The 25,248-nt window shown below is 47.5% G+C and overlaps 1 protein-coding gene across 1 annotated transcript in view; it reads right to left on the bottom strand.

Moving 5' to 3' along the window:
- SESN3 (sestrin 3) overlaps positions 1-25,248 on the bottom strand; it is a 293,232-nt gene that overhangs the window by 221,246 nt on the left and 46,738 nt on the right. The gene's annotated exons all lie outside the window — the stretch shown is intronic.

Genomic DNA, 25,248 nt, shown 5'->3' with positions numbered 1-25,248 from the left:
AAGCCATGAACCCCTTAGTGATGTAATGAAGCATAGTACTAGACGGTTCACATGTTTCACAGTAGGAAGTGCATGGTTGGAAGAAGTTGAGTTGCGGGGCGGCCACTGAGTGCTGGTGTCACAGAGGAAGTCCTTGGAGGTGCGTTTACTGGGACATCACTCGCTGGGTTCAAGTGAGTTGTGGAGCATAGAGGACTGAGCTTTATATTAATTTATTTTTATTTCCGCTTAATTAGAAGCAATGGACTGAACTTTGGGTAGACCATAAGGCAGGTGAAGGAGAATTGCATTAAATCCGGTTGCCCGTGCAGAAAGCATAAACACCAGCTCCCAGAGCAGCAAAACTGCGGAGCAGTAAGCCTATGGGAATCTTGAAGGGGACTTTAGTGTGGTGCACTGCACTGCTGCTGGTATGGTGTTGGTCAGTAGGTCATTATTGGGTGAGCGTGTGAACAAGTCTATGGGTACACGTTGGTGTAAGTGCCGGCAATGATGGTGGACAGAGAAATGTCCTTCAAGACAGGTCATTTGACGCATACAATCTGCAGTCATTGGGAAGTCATCTTTCATCATCAAACAGACACAAGCACAACCACTCACTGCTGACCCCGATACAACCTGAAGTTAAACAAATATTGTGAACAGTTTAATTCAGGTCACACACAGAAAGGAAACCGAGGTTGAGAGGCACCAGGCAGAACAATGCCTAGACAAAGACAGAGACAGATCTCCGAAATTAAGTCAGTAGATGGGCAGAACATGTAATTGGGAGCAAAGCATATGGACATTTTTAAAACAAAAAAAAGGAAGATTGCACTTTTGCAGTGAAAGAAAGAAGGCATACTGAAAACACAAACCGGGCATAATTTATGGGCTTCCATGGATAGGCATATTCTCATTGGATTGCTCAGACTAGTTTATTAAGATTTGCCATGGGCATTTCAAAGTTTTTTTTTTTTGTTTGATTTCTAGACCAAGGAAAGAGCCAGAAAATCAAAACATCACCCACTCCGAATCACTGATAGAAATTCAAGCGTGAGCCTCGGCCCTCCCGGGAGAGTTACTTTCTCCCATGTAATTTTCCATCCATCAAACCATTTATTTACCCATGATTTTATCTTTTCACCCATTTATCCATCTTTTTGGATGACGCCATCATTCTATCAGTTTGCTCACTGTCCTCACTGTCAGAGCTTGCCTATTGTGGTAAAGACGTGTCTCCTTCAATATTGCCAAAGTTCTCTTTGCACTCTGAAACACCTTGCTCTGTAAGGTTTTTAGAAGAGTGTTTGCATTTTATCTCCGTCCTTGGGGTTACTGCTTTACACATAGCAGGTTCCTTGAAGGCCTCCTTCCCCTGGTCCAGCACACTTGGGAGCATGGGTAGGAGCTGGCTTCTTGTCTGGGATGGCAACAATATTTCCAAGAGGAAGCAAGATTGGGGTTTCTCTTGATGACCTGGTTATAGATCCCTATGTCGTCCGGCGGCGAAGGCTTCGAAGGATAGGATTCAACCACCTTCTTCCAGTGATTCGGCGTCGAGATCCTGCCACTGCAAGTCCTGCGCCTCCGAGGATGTCGAGCCCTGGTAAGTTTGCTAGTCTTCCTCACCTTCGGAGTCGCCGTAATACAGCTCTTCTTACTCCTGTTCCTCGCCAGGTTCTGGTGTGGGCGGTTGTTGAATTTCCTTGATGCACCTCTCGGCTTTGGGATTGGGTTTCGACGGAATAGTTAACAGTTTCATCTTTTTGTCGAAGTCCCTCTTGTGTTGCAAGATGCTTGCCATCTCGGCCTCAAGCCTTATCTTTTTCTTCTCCATCTCGGCCGCGTGTTCGGTGTCGAGGGTTTCGGCTTTTCTCTTCGCGGAAGTCGTAGCTGCTTTCAGCCCTTCATTTTCCGACGTCGAAACGTCCCTTTGGTGACTGCTCGGACGCCTTTGCCTTATCTTGGCCGTCTGGAAGTCCTTTTCGAAAGAACCAATGGGCTGTTTGTCCTTGGATGCAGTTGCGCATGTCGAGTGATTCGACGGCAATGTTCCTTTTGAGGATTTCGACTCACTTTTGCGAGTATCAGTGGAGTGCCAGGAGTTCGACGACTCTTACCATCTGCGTTTTCTTTTCGACCTCGTCGACTATGGTGTCCTCTAGTCCTTCGGCGATGTTGTCTTCTTCTCCACTGGAGAGTCCTAAATCTCAGAGCGATGGAGGTGTTCCCTGCCCTGCATGCTGTAGTTTGCTCTTCTTTGCCTCTCTCTTACTTTGAGGGTCTTCTGAGTGAATGCCGCGCAGGCCTTGCAGTCCTCGCTTCGATGGTCGAGCGGCAGGCAGAGATTTCAAACTGGGTGTTGGTCCTTCTGCACATACTTGTGGTGGCAGTTGGCGCAGAATTTGAAGGGAGTTTTGTCCATCACAGTGCCTAGGGAGCCCCTGTGTGCGCAGTCTCTGTAGAAACAAAGTTCTCGATGCTCTCTCCTCTTTCGTTGTCCCCTTTACATGATCGTAATATGGTATGTTCTCCAGTGATTTCTCAATCTTCCTGTTGATTTTCGTGGATTGTTCTCTCCAAAGTTGTGGAGCTCCTTCACGGACGATCCAGACCCAACGGCAAAAAAAGAATTTGAAGATGGCAACCAAATATGGGAGCTTCCGGAGGAAGCGTATCAACGTCACGAAGGACACCAAATGCTGGTATGTCGACACACACCTGGGCCACGGAAAAAAACACCAGAAGAAATACAACAATTCTAGACCCAGCCACTAGATGGCGGAATAATGAACAGCATAGTGAATCTAGAAAGATTCACGCTGCAAAACTACCCCACTACCCATTCCACTCCCACTATCCTTAAGCCTAAAAGCCTATACTACCCAGTCCCACCACCCCGAGCTACACCTTAAACTACCCCAACCCCTTCTACTGCCCTAAAACCTATCCCAACCACCCACCCTAAAAGCTAACCCAAACACCCATTCCCCTCCCACTGCCCTAAGGCCTAAACCCCTGCACCCTAATTTACACTAACATGCCCCCCACCCTCCCTGCACTGTCCCTTAAACTACACCAACCCCTTTCACTGCCTTAAGACCTACCCCCTCTCAGCCCTAAAATAAAAATAAAAGCCCCATTCACCTCACCGGCTTTCTGCTTCCGTCCTCCAGCAGCTAAACCGCGCACTGCCTTAACCACGCATATGCGTGGTTACGGCATATGCATGGTTATGGTAGAGCTTGTGTAGTCTGAACACGTGTGGTTCCGACCGCGGTGCTCAGACTGTTTGCCTTTCCTCGGACTAACAGGCAAAGATACTGGTGGGTACACTGGGTGTATTGGGATGTGAATGTACAAGTCTTGGAGATCCAGGGGTTTCATAAACTGACCATGGCACATCAAGGGGTTGTCATCTTGTAACGTGACCATCTGAAAGTGTTTGGAGGAGATGAACCTGTTTAATGGTCGGAGGTCAAGGATCAGTCGGAGTGACTGATCCTTTCAAGAGATAACGAAGTAGAGGGAGTACTCTCCTACCTCACGTGGATATATGGATACAGGTTCTACTGCACCCTTTGCTAAAAGCCCCTGCGGCTCTTCCTCTAAGAGATGAAGGTGGTCTCAACTCAGTACATTGCCGTGGTGTAGGATGTTGGGAGGGGGGTGCAGTAACCTTCCCGCATGACGGCGAGGATCCTAGGACCCAACGTAATGATTTTCCTCACAGAAAGGAAGTGCTTTCTTCTTCCCCCAACAGATCTAGTGTTATCAGAGGAAGGGAAGGGTAGCCGAGTAACTATTTAGAGAAGAGGCCCACCTTGCTGTCTTAATCTCTACTCCTTTCCCATCCATTTCCTCTGCAGGCTCCGGTCTGAAAGGACTTAGGCTGGTGCGAGACCTGAAAGGGCTGCTCTAGCTGCTTTTCTGCTGCATCAAGGGTACGATGTATACTAGCACTACTAACTGTTTTGCTCTGTGACCAGCTCTTATCCACTTTTGCTGTGAGCCTCTGGAAGATGCTTTATTAGCTCCTCCATCTTTTCCCAGTGGTACCAATCATATCAGAGATGAGACTCTCAGAGTTGGTAATTCGAATAGCTGCCAGTTTTTCATTTGCTTATGTGATAACATTTTAATTTTTTTTAAATAGTTTGAATGCCCGGAGGCTTCTTGGCGAACCCCACTAAACAAGAATCGGAAACTTAACTAGAACTGTTCATTGTTTAAAAAGCCATGTTTTGGGAGATTTCCTAAAAGACTGAAGGTCTTAACAGTTCTTTAGGGCTATGGGGAGAGAGATCCGTAGCTTGGCCGTCCTCAACAAAAAGCTTCTGCCACCCAAAGATGCTCATTTGATGTTTGGTGGCACTAAACACTTGGTTTCCAAGGGCATAGGTTTTCTGGATGAAACATACCAAACAAATCTATCCTGGAGATAGTGTGCTAGTGATGTGCAGGACCTTAAAGGCCAAGCAAAGGGCAGTAAACTCAAGTCAAGTCAAGGCAAGCTTTATTCGATTAATTAAAATCATAAAAGCAATTCCATCACATATAAAAAGACAATTCATATGTTAAAAACAATTCATGTATAAAAAACAGTTATTACATTTAAAAACAGCATTTAAGAGAACAGTTTCATATATATACATGGGATAGAGCATTTCATCGGTAGAACTAATGGATAGCAACTATTAACACATATCAAAGAACATTTAACTTCAGTTTTTTAGACTTAATACGCATAGCAGCAACCAAGAAACCTGCGACCCCAAATATTACTCTGATGCTGCTCAAGAGCTGTAGGTAACGGAGTGCGGGCCGGACTTGTGTAAACCCTGCTTCTCTCAAAATGGGTAATAAAAACTGTTTCCTACATTCCTCATAATGGCCATAGAACATAATAAAGTGCATCAGTGTCTGTTCGGAGAAATTGTCACAGCTACAGGGGATAGATGGATCTGATAATCCCCATTCTGGATAGTTCCCCAAGGAATACTGGATGATATTAAGTCTAAATCTCACAAGGAGGTTACGATGGAAGGCTCGGGTCACAATATTCAAATAGGGTTCCAATTTAGGGGTAGTCTGAAGTATGTAATTAGCTCTAACTCCCGGTTTTTGGACCTCTACTTCCTCCCGTTCCATCTCCACACGTCCCAAAAAAGTTGTTCTTAATCCACAGTAAGTCACCCTTCTTGATGGTACTCGGGGCAAAGTATAGTTCTTGCCTCCCCAGTTTACAAAGAGTGTTTTTAATGTAAACCAACCATGGGATTTTATTGACTTTGTCCAGTGCCATACAGTCTTTAAGGATAGAATGGTTTAGACTAATTTCAGAGTTCAGCCAGGTCTTGGCCCAGCAGGTCAGAGGAGCCAGCTGTAACTGGTCACATATGAAGCCAAGACCCAGCTCTGTATGGACTGAGACTACTGGGGTTGATTGGGGGACCACTAACAGGGATCTAAGGAACTTATTTTCCGCCACCTGGAGTTTGCCTTGTGGTAGATAACCCCATAGGGAAGCACCATACTTTGCTACTGAAATGCTTTTTGACTTATAAACTGTCAACAGGGCTTCTACAGGGCGCGATCCCAGTTGTTTCGCAGAGCTCAGTAAAGCAGAAGTTGATCTGGTGACAGCTAGGCCTTTGGCATTTAATTGTGGCCTCCAAGTGCCCCTTTCATCAAATATGACGCCCAAGTAGGTAAAAACCGGGACCCTGGAGATTTCTTCGCCGTTGCAGTACACTCTATCCTCTTAGCCACAGGTAGCCAGTGTAGCTTGATCAGGGCCTGAGTCACAGGCTGATATTTTGAGATTCCTGAAAGAAATCAGGCAGATGCTTTCTGTAGCATCTGCAATTTATGAAAAAAACTTTTTGGGATGCCCATGAATAGGGCATTCCCAAAATCTAGTTTGGATAGATCAAGAGAGGTAGCCACCATTTTCTGAAGATCTGTGGGTATGAAGGGGCATATTTTCCTAATTATTTTTTAGAGTTAAAAAGTACTGATGATGCAATGGCATTGACCTGGTCTTCAAAGTTGCACTTGCTGTCAAAAACAAACCCCAAGTTCACTTTCTGAACCGGCGAAGGAAGAGCCACAATTTCCTGAGGCCACTAACTTGGTTACCAAAATGAAACGTCTGAGCCCAAGATAAGAACCTCTGTTTTCTCAGAGTTAAGCTTCAGACAATTTGACACCATTCAGTTACCTATTTGAGGCATGCAAGCATTAAATCTTAAAGCAGTGTCTTCAGGATTGCTCAATATGGATACCACAATTTTGGTATTGTATGCGTAAGACACTACAGAGAACCCAAATGATTTGATCAACCTGGTGTTCCATTAATGGGGTGGCATTCTCTGTGAATGTTTTGCATTTTATGGATTCCTTGTAGATGATAACGATTCCTCTTGGCTTGTGATGGTGGTCCTGTTGGACGATCTTATAGTCCACTAGAATTGCTGTGGTGATGTCGGCAGGTGATGAGGGATTGAGCCAGGTCTCTGTGATGAGGAGGATGTCAGATGCATTCTTGTTCAGCACATTCCATATTGAGGTTGTGTGTTTGCTGAGTGATCGTGTTTTGAGAAGTGGGTGTGTGCTGCAGTGGGTGGTCTAGCGTAAGGGCATAGGTGGGTAGCTGATGGAGAACCGGCTGTGGGTGCAGGTGAAAGCTCCTACTGGGAAGTGAGTAGTTAGGGTAAATGGCATCCGAGGTCTAGCAACCTAAGGAGTGCTGCAGAGTATCACTGGGTGGTGATAGGACCATGCTTCCTGGCACTGGCTGCGCTCATGGCGCAGACGGGCTTGCCTTTGGTGCATCCGTTACACATCCATGTTGCAGCTGGAATTAAGCAGGTCTTGAGATGGGGGAGGAGTGCAAGGTGCAGTTAAGTTATTTCCCATGCTGAGATGTGCGCGGGGGACGGTTGACAACTTTGCCTATAATGGGTCAGTAGTGAAGTTATCACACAAGGCCAAACACTTATTTTTGTGTTCAGCATAAACAGTTTTCGTAGATGGACGCCTGACCACCAGATCTACATTCACAACTTCGGGAGAAATATCAAAGGCAGACAACTGTGGCCAGTCAATTTCCATGTAGGAAGGAGTGGACCGCATGGGCCCAGGTGCAGAATGCTGCTCTGCCTCCGTGACAGAAGATCCTCCTTAAGTATCAACCGGTTCGGGGATAAATGCTCATGCCCAGAAGTTCCATAGACCACACTCTGCTGATCCAATTGGTGGCCACTAAAATGACTTGGGCCCAGTCACTTCGGATCTTGAGAACTTCGGGAAGGAGAGGTAGCAGCCGGAAGGAATACAATAATCCCCTACTCCACTCTAGACAGACTGCATCTCCTAGACATAACCTGTGGGAAACTCAAGCATGTGAAACTGCCGACAGTGCGTGTTCTCGGCTGTAGCAAATAGCTAAAGCCAGGATTTTACCCACTGCTGGAAAAAGCCCTGCTCCACTGCTATTGTGATCCAGTAGGTATAAATGGCTGAGTTAATCCACCCTGGCTTTCAAAGATCCCACCAAGTGATTCATAACCAGGGAGATGCCATGTCACTAGATGTGAAGGCCATCTTTTGCAGGATCCAGAAGATCTGTTTCTAGCAGAACCACATGGCGGTGGTGTTGTCCATAACAACCTGCATCAGCCTTCTTTGGATTTAAGTTAGGCAGGCCTTCAACAGCAAGCAAATGCCCAGCAACTCAAATAAGTTGAAATAGGGACAAGCCTCTGCCAAAAAACAGAGTCCCTTTGATCTCCACCTCTCCCAGATGACCTGCCCAGCCCAACAGTGACTCGTTTATCAACACTGTCAGCGCTGGGTGGGGTGGGGCAAAGGATCTGCCACTGGTCCAATTAGAGTGTAGCATCCACCACTTCAAGTTTTTTTTATAGTCCCCTCCGAAACCTGGATGGAGTCTGGGGATATCCACAATGTGAGGAATCTGAAGTTAAAAAGTATCCATCAGAATTAATGTTTTACCAATAATGATTGTGGAAAGCCAAATGGCTATTGAAGTAGCACTGCGCAAGTGCAATCACTTGTGTTTGTTTCACTGGTAAACATTGTGTAGCCTTCTGAAACAAACATTGGCAAAACCAGCAGATGTAGCATAATAGACCTATTGGCTCCCAATGCTTTTTAGCCATGCTCGACAGATGTGAAGCATGGCCGAAAAAAATGTAAAAAAGAATAAAAAGTGCTATGACACAGCCTTTGAATCATTTTGTAGGCATACCCCAGTACGGATAGGTGTGCCTACAAATTGAGGCAAGCTTTTTTCTTTTTGATTTACCAATCCACGATGGATTAGTAAATAAAACGGTGTGTGAAATGTGTGTGTTTGATATAGTGCATTGGAATGGGGGACAAGGCAATTCGGAGGGAAAGAGGACTGGACAGAAGGATGCATTTAGGGAAGTGAAGAGATGCACACAGTTAACAGTGGGTGGGCAGGAGGCTAAGGGAAACACACAAAAAAAGGAGGGGGTAGGGGGACACATGAATGGAGGGGAAGGAGAGAAATGCATGGATGAACAAGAGAAACATTATGCACATCAGGGAGACAACTGTAAAACTCATGCACTTCCATCGAGTACTTAACAAAAGGAAAAAAACAGGGCCAGGAAAGGGAGAACTGGAAGTACACAAGTAAAGTATCCATGCTCCAGAGGAGGGATCAACACAAGATGACGAAGGAAAGCTCACAAAAGCAGCTGAATAAGAAGCAAGTCAATGAGAGTGATAATAATGAAAACAAACGATAAGCAGTAGGCAGGCTCTGTGCCCCACTGTAAACTAACAATGTGTCTCGCAACAGACAGCGCGTGATCAGTCTTAGGCGAGACCTAAAAAACTGAAACTGTATCAAATTAAAATTATACTTTCAGAGAATTTGAGAAAACAGTAAAACCACGACAACACAATCTCTATAACCTTTGCAACATTTACCAACGTGTCTATAAGACAAACAAGTGATGGGGTGTGGTTTGGAGATGATGCACAATGAGGTGCTTAGTCCTAAACCAAACTGTACAAAAGTGACCACTCACCACCCCAATAAAGAATATTTTTGCAACTGTATTCACTTATCTCCTCTTCTGTGGAAATGAACTGTCGTGAAGTCAATTTTTTAATTTTTTAGCAAACAAGATCTCGAGCAATGAGTTTTCAAAATGGAAGAGGCAATAAAGTAGGATTTCTATTACAGCAAATACTTAGAAATTGTGTAACACTGTACGCACTGCCCAAGTTTGAGCAATGGGCAATGCTGTGGAAGATGATGATATGGGGTCTTGCATCATTTAATGGTAAACAAGTTATAGTTTAGCGTTGTAAAGGATGTACATAGTAATTGAGTTCACTTGCCCACAGACCTCTGGCAAATTGAAAATGTGTTAAAATCGCCTTTTCTAGAAAAGGTATCAAAGTACACAAGAGGCACACGCTCCGTATAGTGTTCAAGCATTTGTCGCCAAGATGAAATTGGTCTTGGCAGCTTTTACATGCAGTAACATCTTAACAGGAAAATAGACCAAATACAAGAGCCCACAAGGGGCCTTGTAAAAAAGACCTTAAAGATGCTAGTGCATTCCTGCATCATCATTTGCACCTACCTGTACAAAAAAAACGTTTGCACTACGTGAAACAGAAATTTAGTCCTGGTTGTTGCAAAAGATAGCACACAGTTTAGCAGGTTCAAAATGGCTTTCTGCAGGTGCAATCAATGTCCAGTTACTCTACTTTCATTACATGTATGTGTTCTATAGTAGGCAGTCGGCTCCAGCTCTCTAGCACGAGGCACTAGGTGTTGAGTAAGAGTAGCAATAAGGTCCCATTTGTAGAGGTGAAGTTGCAAAACCTCACCTTGCCTGTAGCTGTGAAAAACTTCACCTTGCCTGTAGCTGTGAAAAACGTACACGAAGTCTGCTCGATCGCCTGAAGAAGTGACCGTGGTTTGGTATACAACCTCAGTCATGCGGCCATCAGAAAAGATCCAAATCTAGCACCCATTTAAACGGTGAGATAATCAGGGGCTGTACACCAAATCCTACCAAGTCCATCAAAAGGTTTAAACCAAGGCTTCCAGGCAAACCACTTAGCGGATTCGAAAACCAGTTATACTGGTTACCCTTATTTTTACTGCAGTGCTTTAGCAAAGATTTTCTTGCAAAGGGAGAAAACAGTGTCTAAAAGATTTACAAATGTGCTTACTCATCACTAACGTGCAGCAACGGGTAAGCTCTAGTTTCTGCATTCCTCAAAAGTACAGCTTAAGAGATCATCTTTGATCCTAAAAACAATTCGAATGAAATAAAAGGTCAATAAATGGATCATATACTGTAAAGCCTTTCAAAATAAAATACACCTTTATGTGGTCTTCAATTCAAGAAACACATTGACCTAGAAACATGAATACCTTTTTTTAAAACCTGTCGGATTATTTGGATACCAGCTGAATAGCATCTGGATTGTGGAGCACCACAGACGCCTCCCTCTCTCCTCTTTTATGGAACGTTTGTATGCTACCTTGGACGAACGTCAACAGATTAAATAGTCTTACCGTCAACTTTATGCAGGCTCCTCACAATTGTGTTATTTTTTTATTTTTTTTTAGTTTAGGGATGATAAGTGGTACTTCATCATACTAGGAAAGTAATCTCGCTGTTAGTCGAAACATCCATACCTGGATGCAAAAGATCGGATTGAAAAGGTCTTTAAAGCATGAAGTTTAATTTTGATATTTTTTAATAAAATTCAGAACTGATATGTGCATGGCGAGAACATTCAGTAACTACACTGCAATATAAACAAGTATTGGCAAAGCCATTAGCGCTAGGCGTAATGTGCCAACGCCTATCAGACACTCGAAAAGGACCCTGGAGAAGCAGACAAGGGGTTATAGTTGTAATTTAGTCCCTCAGATACTTCAATGCAAGCACTGGCTTGAAGGCGGGGGATACTTCCAAACAGCCAATAGCAGTGGGTGAGCAATGAATACTTCATTGGATGAAGTCAAGATGTAATTGTCAAACTCTCTAGCCAACTGCTGAAAAAGGCTGACCAAATAAAGTACATTTTGAAAGGGGTAGACCCAAAGACCACAAAATGTATACTGTTTGCACACCTGTGCTGTCAAACCTCAAACCTAAAAACACTTGATGAATCCTGGGATAAAGTCGAAGGATGATGATGTGTCTGAGAAGCAAGTAACTGGAGCGAGTAAAGAGGCAAACTAAAGCGATCTATAAACTTGCCACCATTTCTTCAAAGCAAACTGTAGAAATTATTGAATAAGCTAACAAATGGACTTGTACAATCAACAGAATGTCTGCAGCGCCGTGCAGTTCATGCTGCTTGCCCAAGAATTCTGCACAGAGGGTGCATACCAAAATAAGGCTGTCAAACCACCCTTCAACTTAAACCTGGCAACTGGGTCAATCCATCAGTGACAACAGATGACTATGTGCCAGGACAAAGGACGAATTGGGCGACAGCGCTCAGATACATGCAAAAAGCTGTTCAACTGACAATAAGGAGAAGCTAAGCACTGGTAAAGCTGATGGGTCTCATCCATGCGAGGTCTATTGGATGTGTCAATCTTATATTTAGACATGTTGCACAGCAGCACAGACTGCTGCGCAGCATGGCTTGGAGTCCATTAAAACAAATGCTATGAAGCGACCAGGGAGGGAGAGGGTTCCAGAGGGAGCAACAGCACGGAGAAGGAATGGGTGGGAGGAAAAGACGAAATAGTACCTCCATCACAGCACGAACCACGGACGGGCACTGATTAAGTTAAATCAATCTGTGTTTGGTCCATGCTCCACAGAAAGGAACGGAGTGACGCTTGGTCTGCATCTGCCAATTAGGAGGCAGCAAAGAAGAATGACATTGATCCAAACAAATGGTAAGCAATGGGCAGGCTCCAGTCCCTTTAGTGAAACCAAAATAAAGTCTTGCAAGTGACCGTGCATACAGAGCATGCGCTGTCCCAGGTTCGACCTAAAAATGAGGCACGATGAGATTTTATTTTTCTGATTAACTGCTTGTCCTTCTCACGAGTCACCTAGTAGTCCCTTCCAACAAAGTTTGATGTCCACCACACATTTAGAATATGATCTAAAACCCCTCTCTCCGACACACAATATGGCTTTTGGGAGACTGGTGGATTAAACCTGTTATGCAGCCAAAGCGAGCAACTTCAACTGGAACAGGACTACCAGTGCCAGCAGCGCTCTAAAAGCTTTACAGTATTTTGAAATCCAAACCTCATCACATTACATCGAGATGTAACCGACAACATTGTGTTACACTAGTATGTTAACTGGGAATGAGAATGCGTTAGGTTAAGTTTGAGCAGTGTGCTCAATGCTCCTTCATCGATGGATGACACTTATTTTTCCTGATACCATCAGTCAGATGTCAAACGGTACAATCACAAGCCAAACGTCATCTGATGTCATTTAGATTGATTACATTATGCTAATCAGTCGGATTGAAACCCTGAAAAAAAGCATACATCTTTGGTCACTGAATGTTGTCAAATACTCACATTTGTCACAAAATACCTTTATGAAGAAAAGGTATGAACAAGATACTGTACAGGAAGAACCGAACAGTGGATGTTCTGTTATTCCTTATAGGCAAAAGCAGATTGGGTAGATATGCACTTCAAGTTTCCACTTTATTAAAAACAAAATAATCAGAGAAACAAACAATATATCCTTTGTCTTAAGGACATTGTTAAATATATTGCGTAGAGTAGACCTACCATCATGAATATACACTCAAGATGCCGAGCACCAAGGAACCTTCCATTTATTTTTGTATTTTACACTTACCAAGCCTCTCATTTGCTGAGCTTACATTTACAACAAGGAAGGGTATAGGTAAGAAGCTTGGCTTCATGCATGCAGGCAGCTGCAACCACACACAACATGCACACAGAGAGGCACAGCGAGACATGCATTGTCAATACGCCCAGCACACACAAAGGCATGCAAGCACACTGAAGTAACCATACATGCGTCAAAGCACACCAAACAGTCCTATATAACCATGAGCATCAGGGGACACAGGGTAAGGTTCATAAACGTTGAGCAAGATAGCACGCATCAGAAGCTGCAAGGTTATTTGGGGGGGGGGGGGGGGGGGTGCAGTGCCGTCCTAATGGGCACACAATAGGGGCCCCATACAAACCAGAATTTAACACTACATTTTCATTCCTGTGGAGGGTTGTGTAGGCTGGGCCCAGTGCCCTGCTCTGCCCAGGAACCTATAATGCTGTTAAGACGGCCAAGGGAAGGTGTGGGGGAGGGGAGGGGGAGGATGACGCGCATCTGATGGGTATGGGTATGGACGTCATTTGGAAGTAGTAAGGGGGTCGCAGCTGTGACCTCTAGCTTGCTCCCTGCTTCTCCTGCAACTTCCTTTGTGATCTCTGGCCTCCGAGGGGGCAAATCCGTTTCCCACCCTGTGGCCAGGGGTAGCAAGGGAAGTGCCAGAAGTAGCAGGGAGCAAACTAGAGGTCAAACTACTCCCAAATGACGTTCATGGGTGGGGGGCATTATGGACGCACCTAAGGGGAGCACTGAGGTGATACCCCCGAGGTGAGCACTGGGTGGTAAGCCTCAGGAAAACACTTGGCGATGCACCTCAAGACAACACTGGCTTTTGAATGTTGTGCATAAATACAGCCTGGGTCTGGGTCAAGTACGGCAGGGGGCACTTGGTGTTGTACAATAAGTGTACATGACTATGTATAGAGCACACTTTGTTGTGCACTGGTTAGGCACAGAGTGCTTTGAGAGAGACCCAAAGTTGTAACATTTCAGTCAGGGACTTATATTTTTATGTTTTATTTATATTATATTGTTCCTGCTCTAAATGCAAGACTAAAAGTACCAGAATGCAAAAACAAAACAACATATTAGAACCTTATATGGAACTCACACGTTCGTTTAGGAAAAGCATGAAAGGAGCTTTCATCTTCCTATATAATACTTTTCATTCACTGGAACTGAAATATTTCAAAGGGCTTATTTTGAAGAGGCATCTACTTATGCAGATAACACTAAATGGGAAACGCAGACTCTCGTAAAAATGCATACATGCACACTTGCATAGTTCCAAACGGCCCCTGGCATGTGAGACTCCTTCAACTAGGCCATAACTTACTTTCTTCTAAAATGACAAAATAACCGAAAACAGTAGTAGCTATTTTAAGGACTGGTTGCAGCTCAACCAAACAAATAGCTAACAGTTCCACTTGCAACACTGGTTGGTCCTTGGGTAAAAATACAAATCTCAGAGTTTGGGAATACAGAAGGGGGCAGGTTGTTTACTGGATACCGAAAGCATGGTTTGCTGGTTTGGTAAAATGGTCACATTTCTCAGGACTAGTGATCATGGCAGAGGTCGAGTGGGGTGTGGTAGACTATTCAATGAAGTATTTCCCACATTTTAGGCAAAGGCCTCCCTAAAAAGTGCGCAAGATTTCGTAAACTGGCTAATAACTGAGCTGGAATAAGGAACATTATTAAGGAATTTGACTGGTAACTCCTTCCACATTTGCTTGGTATTTAGCTAATTTTTCGAGGTCAGGGTCTCAAATTTCACACTGTCGTTTAAGTCGCTGCTTCTGAAAGATAAGAAAGGTCGGTGGAAATCTCCTCAGAGAGACTGCGCCGGCAGCCCCGCCGGCCTCTCCTGCTAAGTTTGTCAGAGTAAACAAACAGGACTGGCTGTCATTTGCTCTGCCAATCACTTTGCTTATTTCTGGGACGACAAACAGTCGCCGAACTCCCTTGGCCTGTTGTCCTGCTCTTGCCTTTGCTGAAATCCGAGCTCTGCTCTCAACAATAGCTTAAATGAGTTAAGAACCTGCACAATAATGACCTCAAACTGCTACGATCTTCATTTGGCGGCGAGAAAACAAAAGGTTTAAGACATTAGTCAGTCAGTCATATACTTTTATTCGATAACTTAAAATCATAAAACGGTACAGATACAATATTCAACACATTTGTACAAATCTCAAGCTAAAACATTACAAAATTCCATACATTCTTTTACATTTAGATTTCATAGGGGTTTAATCAAGGGACAGTTATTACACTAAAATAATTCCAAACATGGATATACATTAAAATTTCAGTAAAAACATTAGTCCATTCGAAGGGATTTTATATTCACAATTTCAGCTTTCAATACAGCAGTTAACAACAGGCGTCAACGCGAATCAAGGAGCTAAAGCATAAGCAGAATCAACAACTGGCCCAGGATCATTGTGGTCAAGTAGGGATGATGGAATTCAAATGTCTCTGGATCAACAGTCAGCAACTTCGACACAAGACCAGATGTAGGCACAGGTGGGTATGCTCCTGGCCGGATTTGTGAAGATAACCATTATGTAAATAAATTGGGTTTAGATTTGAAGCATTTAAATATATCTTATGGGATGTCCTAAATATCTGCATACTTACGGTCCATTTGGCCATGTGTTTATTGCCCATGCACCCGATCGATCATACACCGCCCCAGCACCTATGGGTAAAATATGCCCTTGAGTTCACACCTGTTCAATGAGGGCACATACTCATTACCTCATCGTCCCTCCCTCGCTTCCCTTCCTTACAGAATGAGGCATCCCTGCCTCACCAGACACCCGTACCCACGTGATTTGTCACGTGGGGACTATATATAGCCCCCAGCCCCCTCATACCCCCTGTTTTTTTCTGTCTCACCACTGTGAGACGCGCGTCCCACGCGCTGGCCGTTCTGCGGAGCTGCGGTCTTTTCACTTTCTTGAGGGCTTCTCCCTCTCTTGCAATTGCCGTCCTGGGTCTGGCGGCGCCGACCTGGTGTATGCAAGCCTTCCCCACCGCGTTGGTGTTGTTGCGGTGCACTTCTCGGCGGCTGGGCGATCGGGTTCCGGGTGACGGAGTCACCGGCCCTGAGTGGCTGGGGCTGTAGTTCCGGTTCAGATGGCCGGAATGGAGGTGGCGGCTGGCGGATGTGCTGTGGCTTCTCGGCTGGCTGTTCCCGATGCTCCTATGCGGTAGGGGCCTCGTTTTGAGGTCGTTTTTATACATTTTTGTGTTTTTGGTGATTGGATTCAGTGTCTGCGAGGCTTCTTTATTGGTGGCCTCGTGTGTCTTTGTTTCTATTGGTTTACCCGGCTGGGGCTGGGTTGCACATTATTTAAGGGCTTACCTCGGCTTTCTGCCCTGTCAGTTTCACTATGGCTAAACGGACATCGAAGCGCTTGAGGGTTTTGTCCTCCTCTGATGAGGATGGTGAGGTGCCTGTCCCGGCTCGTAGGACCAGGTCCCAGGGTCCGGTGGATTCTTCTGCCCTTCTGTCTGCTTCTGAGGTGCAGTCCATGATTGAGGCTGCTGTGTCTCGTGCTTTGGAGGCGAGAGGTGCTAAGCCACGGCGCAGGTCTTCTCGTGTTGCGGGGGGTCCGGTGGACTCTCCCTCTGAGGACTCTTCTTCTTCTTCTTCGGACTCTGCCATGCCTTCTACATCTTCGGGGAAGTTTGTGCGTAGGGAGGAGGTGCCTGCTATTCTCCAGCACATCAGGGAGAACTTGGGGTTTTCTCCTTTTGCTGCTCCCATGGGGTCCGAGGACATTTTTCCCCAATATGTTAAGCCTCCTGTACTCTCTATGCCCTTTCACGGACGCTCCTTTAGGTTCCTGGGAGCCAAGATGTGGAATGAACTACCACATCATATTCGCGCGATAGACAACCTATCTGCTTTCCGGAAGGCAGTGAAAACTCTTCTATTCCCTTGCCTGTAAACTTTCCTCTGTCCTCGGACCCTCTAACTCAGGATTGGATCTGGGTTTCAGCGCCGGGACGCCTCATTGCCGGGGCAGCTGTAGCGCTTCACCAAAACATTAAGATAAGATAAGATAAAGACTTGATTTCAGGGGAATGGCGAGACCTTGAGCGCTCCTCTGTTCCTCGCTTTTTGCAGAAGCTTTATTCCCTGGAGGAAGGGGAGGTCTCTCTTCCTCACTCTGTGAAGGTGGATGCCATGTTGGCCACTCTTATTGGGCGCACTTCTATTAATCCTGAGGATTGTTCGCCTTCGGATGCCACGGATAAAAAGGTGGATGGTGCGCTGAAGAAGGCCTTTTCCGCTGGGAATTTGTCTTTACGTGCTGGTATCTACTCAGCGTATGCGGCGCAATCTTTGGTGTCTGACTTTGGCAAGCTGGCCACGGCTGTTCAGGAGGAGTCGGACTGCTCTGGCTTGCTTGTCCACATGGAGCGGCAGGCTAAGCTCTTGGCTGACGTCTCTTCAGATGTTCTTCGCTCTGCGGCCATGACCTCTGGCTCCTTGGTTTTGGCTCGTCGGAACTTGTGGATGCGTGACTGGAAGGCTGATTCTTCGGAGAAGTCCTCGCTCATTAAGATTCCCTTTGATGGCAAGTTGCTCTTTGGTGACCAGCTGGATAGTATGGTCACTAAGGCGTTCAAGGACCGTAAGCATGCTCTGCCTTACAAGGGCAAGGCGTCTTCCTCTGGTTCTCGCCGTTTTTGGAATCCTGCTCCTTCCTCCTCTGCGTCTTTTCAGTCTTCCCGCCAGTCCTCCAGGAACTTTTCTGCTCGTCAACGCCAATTCAGGCCCAGGAAATCTTCGGCCTTGCCTGGTCCCAAGCTTCCGGCGGATACCTTCAAGAGGAAGTCCTGACGTCGACTGTGTTTCGCCCTCGGGTCCTGTGGGCGGAAGGCTGTTGTCTTTCCTGGACGCTTGGCAGCTGGATGTAAGGGATCGCTGGGCATTGACTATTGTCAGGAGAGGCTATATTATCGACTTTGTCGCCGTTCCGCCCGGCTGGGGCACCATCCTTACTCCTATCCCCAGGTCTCCATCCAAGAGGGAGGCTCTACTGGAGGGGGTTCGGGATCTTCTGTCAAAGGAGGCGATTGTTCCGGTCCCGCTGGCGCAGCGAGGTCTGGGATGTTATTCCATTTTGTTTCTGGTCCAGAAGGTGTCAGGGGGATTCCGGCCGGTTCTGGACCTGAAGAGGGTGAATGGTTGGGTTCGGACCATTCACTTCAAGATGGTGACTTTGCAGTCCATCATTCCGTTGGTGGGGGTCCGGGACTTCATGACGTCTATCGATTTACAGGACGCCTACCTTCACGTTCCTGTGGCTCGGACTCATCAGCGGTTTCTTCGCTTTGCAGTTGGCGGCTTCCACTTCCAGTTTGCGGTTTTGCCATTCGGGCTGAAGTCCGCCCCTCGGGTCTTCACCAAGCTCTTGGCCCCCTTGGTGGCCCTGGTCCACTGTCAGGGGATATTTTTACATCCTTATCTGGACGACTGGCTGGTTCATGCTCCCTCTTTCCAGTTGACTGTCGCTCACACAGACTTGGTGCTGGCCGTTTTGAGGGGGCACGGCTTTCTTGTCAATCTGGGCAAGTCGTTTCTTGTTCCTTCCCAGGATCGTCTCTTCATTGGGGCCAGGTTTCGGACAGATTTGGGAGTGGTCACTCTGCCCGAGGCTCGGGTGGTCAAGATTCAGTCTCACATCCTGTCTCTGCTGTCCGGTCCGGTGCAGGTGGCGGCACGTTGGCTGCAGGTCCAGGGGGATATGGCTGCCACGGTGTTTCTGGTTCCTTGGGCCAGATTTCATTTACACACTCTGTTGGCTCATGTTCTGGCGCATTGGTCTCCCCATTGCCTTCCCCTCTCTTCTCCGATCCCGGTTTCCCCTCAGATCAGGTCTTCTCTGGGTTGGTGGCTGGTTCGGGATCATTTGCTGAAGGGTGTCTCTCTCTCTCCTCCGGCTCCGGTTGTGGTGACGACCGATGCCAGCCTCTCGGGTTGGGGGGCCTGGCTGGGGGTTCATCAGTCCAGGGGCTTCTGGTCTCCCGCTCAGAGCAGGATGTCATCGAACTGGAGGGAGTTGGAGGCTGTCCGTCTGGCTCTGTTGGCCTTCTCCCAGTTTCTGCTGGGTTCCGTGGTCCTGGTCAGAACGGACAACGTCACGGCCATGGCTTACGTCAACAGGCAGGGGGGGACGAGGTCCTCTTCTCTGTCCCTTGTGGCGAGGCGGTTGTTTGTTTGGGCGGAGTCTCATCTGTTGGCTCTCTCGGCGATCCATATTCGGGGGGTGTCCAATTCCCGGGCGGATGCCCTCAGCAGGGCCATTCCGTCGTCTGTGGATTTCTGCCTTCGTCGGGAGTTGTTTGTGGCTCTGACGTTGCGTTGGGGCGTTCCGGTGGTGGACCTCTTTGCGGATGTGGGAAATGCCTTGGTGTCCCGGTTTGTCTCCTGCTGTCGGGAGGGGTCGGCCTGGGCGGTGGATGCTCTCTCTTGCCCTTGGCCCAGCGGGCTTCTGTATGAGTTTCCTCCTTTCCCCCTTCTTCTCCGCTTCCTGCTGAGGGTCCGGTCCTCGGGGGCTTCTGTGATTCTGGTGGCTCCGGCGTGGCCTCGTGCCTCCTGGTTTCCTCTCCTGGTGGAGTTGAGGTCGGAGGTGGAGTGGTTGCTGCCTCTGTCTCCTCCCCCTTTGGTCTTCCCGGCGTTTCAACAGGATGTTCTGGGCCGGATGCGCTTGGCGGCTTGGAGGTTGAACGCCTAGGTCTTCTGCGACGTGGGGTTCCGGCTGGTTTGACCTCTACTCTGCAGGCGGCTAGACGCGCTTCGACCAACAAGTCTTACCTGCGGCACTGGCGTTCTTTCAGTCAGTGGTGTCTTGTCAAAGGTTTGGACCCCTCTTCCTCTTCTTTGTTTGAGGTGATGCTGTTTCTTCAGGAGGGTGCTTCCTTGGGCTTGAAGGTGTCTTCCCTTCGTTTACAGTGGGCTGCGATTAGGGCGTTTAGGAGCTCTTGGGGCAATCTCTCGGATTCTGAGGGGTTGGTCAGTCGCCTTTTTAAGGGTTTGAGTAACGTTCTTCCTACCCCTCGGCGGCATTTTCCGACCTGGGATCTTTCTCTGGTCTTGGACGCCTTGATGTCATCTCCCTTTGAGCCGTTGGTTTCTGTGGATCTGCGCCTGTTGTCCTTCAAGACTTTCTTTTTGGTGGCCATTTCATCTGCTCGCCGCCTGAGTGAACTGGGTGCTCTTTCTTCCAAACACCCTTTTTTTTCGGGTTTTTGATGACAGGATCGTGTTGCGACCTATTCTTTCCTTTCGTCCTAAGGTGGACTCTCATTTCCACAGGGATCAGGAGTTGGTTCTTCCTTCCTTTTTTGGTTCCCCGTCCTCGGAGTCTGAGGTGCGGCTTCACTCTTTAGATGTTAGGAGGGCTCTCCTGGTCTATTTGGAGCGGGTCGCTCCTTTCCGTCTCTCGGATTCCCTTTTTGTTAATTTTGGTCCTGTGAATAGGGGTTTGCGTCCTTCTACTCCTTCCTTGAGTCGTTGGGTTCGTTCTCTGATTTCTTTGGCATACAAAGAGGGGGGACACCTTTCTCCTTTGGGGGTTCAGGGTTGTTCCACTCGCTCCATGGCTGCTTCCTGTGCGGAGGTCCAAGGAGCTTCCATTTCGGAAATCTGCCGGGCTGCCACCTGGGCTTCCCCGCTGACCTTTGCCTCTCATTACAGGATTGGCCAGGAGGTTGACTGTGCTGATGTGTTTGGACACAGGGTTCTTTCCACTATGATTCCTGAATAGTGGTTTTTCCCCTGGTCTTCTGTGTTTTTTAATAAACCTGTTTTTTGCATACCTTCTTTGGTTGTCCTGTTTGGCTTTGTACATCTCATTCTGTAAGGAAGGGAAGCGAGGGAGGGACGATGAGGTAATGCTTCAATTACTTACCGGTAATTGCATTACTCTGAGTCCTACTCCCTCGCTTCCCTTACTTACATCCCTCCCTCCCTCCCTGATGGTCCAGGCCAACCTTTTGGTATGGTTTCGATCTGTGGGGTATTACAGGAGGTATGAGGGGGCTGGGGGCTATATATAGTCCCCACGTGACAAATCACGTGGGTACGGGTGTCTGGTGAGGCAGGGATGCCTCATTCTGTAAGTAAGGGAAGCGAGGGAGTAGGACTCAGAGTAATGCAATTACCGGTAAGTAATTGAAGCATTAGCCCACATATGGGGGATAAAGGATATCAAGGATGAGCTATTATTTGTGCAAGGGAAGTTGATCTCCCTAAATCAGGCATCAATTTACCTACCGGGGGGAGGTGGAGGGGAAACAAAAAACAAACAAAAGAAAAATCACATCTACAACCATCAATTTTGAATGTTTGACTAGAGAGGCGCCACTGGTCCTGTGACATCAGGACTGCTAGTCCACTGAAGTGTTACACCATCAAATTATGTTTAGCTTGGCGGTCGGGGGTTTCACCTCTGCATCTGTCCCTTTTTCATTAAGAAAATGTAGTGCTTTGTATGTTAGTACTCAAGAACTTTTGGCACTAAGTGGTTCGTCTACTACCATGAGAGGAAAGGGTGCATGAGTGTACACTAGCCTTACGTTCATGAACAAGATTTCAGAGCAGGGTGGTGGGAAAAATGGTGAGTGTTGATACAAGGCCATCATTTCCACACAACTGCAACCACGAAACTGTTCCAGATGGGCTGCCAACGGGCGTCTTTTCTCCTGGATTGTCAATTCTTTAGGTTGCAGTAGCACGTGGTCAACTGGCTGCTGCAGGACTCTAATCTTATTTTAGATCAATTCTAAAAGCCGGAGGATTGCATCTGCATCCCTCTTTGACTAAACGGTTAGTTTTCACACTAGTCTCCTGATACATTCCCATCTGTTTTGGTGCCCTAAATCTCTAGAATTCATATGGTGTGTCCCGAACGCACACTACATACGGAAGAACTGAGTGCTGGATGGTGCTACAAAATCTTCTAGAGGATCTGTCTCTGTTCTGAATCTATTTCTGCAGCAGGCCGTCCATAGGGTTGCTGAGATGATATTTGTGACTACTCCAATCAAGAAAGGCTGGCAGTCTCAAAGCAGGCTCATTTAGCAAACTGATCTTATTAAGGTTGATCACAATCAGAACAGAGATCGTTGGAGTTCTCTCAGCAAGTTCTAACAAGCATTTACAATGCAATGGTTTCGCCTTTGGAAAAGTTAGAGTTATTGGCATTGCTCATGACATTTCTTTTTTTTTTACTTATAAATAAATGGCATTGTTATTTATATTGCCAACAGCTCTCACAGCCCACACAGCTCTCTCAGCCCACACAGCCCACAGCCGACACAGCCCACACAGCTCTCAGCCCAACACAGCCCACACAGCTCTCAGCCCAACACAGCCCACACAGCTCTCAGCCCAACACAGCCCACACAGCTCTCAGCCCAACACAGCCCACACAGCTCTCAGCCCAACACAGCTCTCAGCTCTCTCAGCCCACACAGCCCACACAGCCCACACAGCCCTCTCAGCCCAACACAGCTCTCAGCCCAACACAGCTCTCAGCCCAACACAGCTCTCAGCCCAACACAGCTCTCAGCGCTCTCAGCCCACACAGCCCTCACAGCCCTCACAGCTCTCAGCCCAACACAGCTCTCAGCCCAACACAGCTCTCAGCGCTCTCAGCCCTCACAGCCCTCACAGCCCTCACAGCTCTCACAGCCCTCACAGCCCTCACAGCCCACACAGCCCTCACAGCCCACACAGCCCACACAGCCCACACAGCCCACACAGCCCACACAGCCCACACAGCCCACACAGCTCTCACAGCCCACACAGCTCTCACAGCCCACACAGCTCTCACAGCCCACACAGCTCTCACAGCCCACACAGCTCTCACAGCCCACACAGCTCTCACAGCCCTCACAGCCCTCACAGCCCTCACAGCCCACACAGCTCTCACAGCTCTCACAGCTCTCACAGCCCACACAGCTCTCACAGCCCACACAGCTCTCACAGCCCACACAGCTCTCACAGCCCACACAGCTCTCACAGCCCACACAGCTCTCACAGCCCACACAGCTCTCACAGCCCACACAGCTCTCACAGTCCACACAGCTCTCACAGTCCACACAGCTCTCACAGCCCTCACAGCTCTCACAGCCCTCACAGCTCTCACAGCCCTCACAGCCCACACAGCTCTCACAGCTCTCACAGCCCACACAGCTCTCACAGCCCACACAGCTCTCACAGCCCACACAGCTCTCACAGCCCACACAGCTCTCACAGCCATCCGCCCACACAGCTGTCACAGCACAGCAGTTGCTCTCAGTGCAAGTGTGCACTGAAGCAGGTACTGTAGTAGAATTGGCCTATACCATGTACTGCACTGTGACATTTACACAGCACTTCATCCCCGGGCTGTGGAGCGCTCTGGTTTGCACGGAGATCCTAGGTGCAAAGGTTTAAGATGGCGCGGGTTCGAGCGTGACCAGTGCCTGTGATGCTGGGTGACGCGTGTGAGGTCTGGAGATGGGGACTCTGCGCAAGCGCAGATCGGCCCTCTTACGTGGCTGGTTATAATATACTACTTTGCACAAGCGCAGACATGCCCTGCCTCTTACATGGCTGCGCAGCCAAGTTTTAATGTGCTCCATTTTTTTTTTGCTGTTTGCAAAGTCCTCTTATTCCTGCTGGCACGGAGTGGTGCATCTTCGGCGTTTCACCCTGTGCGAGATTTGTTGAAGGAAGGAACAGATAGGAGAGGGGCTGCTCCATGACACTGTGGTTTCCTTGACAGTGGTTGCTCACTTTTTTTTGCTGGGGGAACGAACAGACAGGCTGACATTGCAGCACGCACACAGAAAGACGGACCTTAGACACTGCAGGCACACAGACAGACAGAGACTGCAGGCACACAGATAGACGGACACTGGAGGCACACAGACAGACAGACGGACCTCGGACACTGCAGACACACAGACAGGCTGACATTGCACGCACACAGACAGACGGACACTGCAGGCACACACACAGACAGACGGACCACGGACACTGCAGGCAGGCAGACAGCCGATCACCGCAGGCACACAGATAGACGGACATTGCAATCAGACAGATGGACACTGCAGGCGCACAGACAGCGGGACACTACAGGCACACAGACAGACGGACACTACAGGCACACAGACAGACGGACACTACAGGCACACAGACAGACGGACACGACAGGCACACAGACAGACGGACACTTCAGGCACACAGACAGACGGACACTACAGGCACACAGACAGATGGACACTACAGGCACACAGACAGGCACCGTATCCTGGCCGGTTGACATTGTAAACCTAGACACAAGGGTTGTTTCTTATTCCTGCTGGCACGGAGTGGCGCATCTTCGGCGTTTCACCCGGTGCGAGATTTGTTGAAGGAAGGAACAGATAGGAGAGGGGCTGCTCCATGACACTGTGGTTGCCTTGACAGTAGGTGCTCACTTTTTTTTTGCTGGGGGAACGAACAGACAGGCTGACATTGCAGCACACACATAGAAAGACGGACGTTAGACACTGCAGGCACACAGACAGACAGAGACTGCAGGCACACAGACAGACGGACCTCGGACACTGCACGCACACAGACAGACGGACACTGCAGGCACTATCAATTTAATATTTTCACCAGAGGTAAAATATAAATACACTAGAGCCAGGATACATGACATGAATGGCAATCACGATCCAGGGTCTTATGAAAAACGAAACCCCCAAAGTCTACATCCTTGAAGGTTTTTGTCACGAGCCCTTGTGGGCAAGTTAGAGCTCACTTATTTAACTGGAATGAAGGATTGCTGTTAGGAAACTGCCACAATGAAAACAGGACTGCCAAGCTTTTACAGACTGACAGTGTAGGGAGATCTGTAGTTGTAGCAGACGAACTCCAGAAATAGAATGGATAATTCACGTTTGCCAATCTAGAAAAGTTCAAGAAATAACCGTCAATGCTAGACCCTGCAACTGGTAGTTGGCATCCCACAACAGAAAGCGACAACTGGAGATAGTTGTTGGTTGCAGCCAGACAGTAGCACAGGTTTGTGACCAGCCAGAATGCAGGACTAAGAATTGACAGATTGAGAAATAGTGATGTGTTACATGCTACTGATCCATAAAGAGCCCTCTATATACATGTCACCAACCTACAAATAGCATTGTCTGTTACATGCTACTGATCCATAAAGAGCCCTCTCTGTTACACGTCACCAGCCTACAAATAGCATTGTCTGTTACATGCTACCAATTTAGAAATAGTGATGTCTGTTACATGCTACTGATCCATAAAGAGCCCTCTCTGTTACATGTCACCAACCTACAAATAGCATTGTCTGTTACA

Source organism: Lissotriton vulgaris, chromosome 8, assembly GCF_964263255.1.
Source record: "Lissotriton vulgaris chromosome 8, aLisVul1.2, whole genome shotgun sequence".
In the NCBI taxonomy this organism is placed as follows: domain Eukaryota; kingdom Metazoa; phylum Chordata; class Amphibia; order Caudata; family Salamandridae; genus Lissotriton; species Lissotriton vulgaris.
Note: the sequence above shows the minus strand (reverse complement) of the source record. Positions and strands in the feature narration are given on the sequence as shown.